The following is a 950-nucleotide window of genomic DNA, read 5'->3' as shown; positions in this document are numbered from 1 at the left end:
TTAGTGGTTTTTTTTTTGTCTCCCTTCTTTAGTAGAGGTGTTGGCTTGGTGTCTTTGTCAAGCATTTGAGTGATCACTGACAAGAGCCTTTGCAGGTCAAATAAACCCGACTGTGAACATACCATTTTGCTATTTGTAGAATTCAACTAGCTTAAGCTGAGCTGTATGACATCTATTTGTGGTAGGTGACATAAAACTAATCTTGTGATTGATCTCTCTTGGTGGGGTTAAAACCCAATATCTGACCTTCTTGTTTTGGGTCGTGGTGTTCATGTAGTGGCAATAAAGTTTTTGTTGAGGTTGGCACACTTGAGCTCCCCCTTTTCAAATACAACAATGGCAGCAAGTGTAGATTCATCATGGTTAAGATTCTTTCTCAACTGTACTATCGTCATCATTTTCACCCCTCTTGGTTGATGGATGTTTGTCTGAATGATCGTTGGGTTAGACTCCGTTACTACTAGACATTTTTCTAGGGACATGTAAATGACTTTGTGTTCTAGCAGGATGTCAATCCCTGACTATTTGGGCTATAGAATGTTGGATATGAAGGCTGGAGATTTATAGTAAAAATGTGATAGAGAAATATATACTACATAATTATATATAGTAGGCGGTTACATATAGTGAAGCTATATATAATAAACTGAAATAATATGTATACCCATTAGTCAGTGCTTCCTAAATGTACATTTCTCATTCTCCATATCCTCTCTTTGCATACCTAAGGTTATTAATACAAAACCATTGGTCAATATTTCTTCTTACATTTTCTCTATCATGTTCTTTGTGTTCATTTAGATCAAGTGTGTGCGTTGTTGTTTGATTCTAATAACTAGTATCAGAGCGAGGAGAGATTCACCACGATCTGTGAAGATGAAAAGTTCAAAGACTGGAATTGAAAAGTTTGATGGATTCGATATCAGTTTCTAGAAGATGCAGATTGAAGA

The sequence above is a fragment of the Cucurbita moschata genome, unplaced genomic scaffold (genome assembly GCF_002738365.1).
Source record: "Cucurbita moschata cultivar Rifu unplaced genomic scaffold, Cmos_1.0 Cmo_Scf00271, whole genome shotgun sequence".
Lineage (NCBI taxonomy): Eukaryota > Viridiplantae > Streptophyta > Magnoliopsida > Cucurbitales > Cucurbitaceae > Cucurbita > Cucurbita moschata.
The sequence above is the reverse complement of the archived record's forward strand: the minus strand, read 5'-3'. Positions refer to the sequence as shown.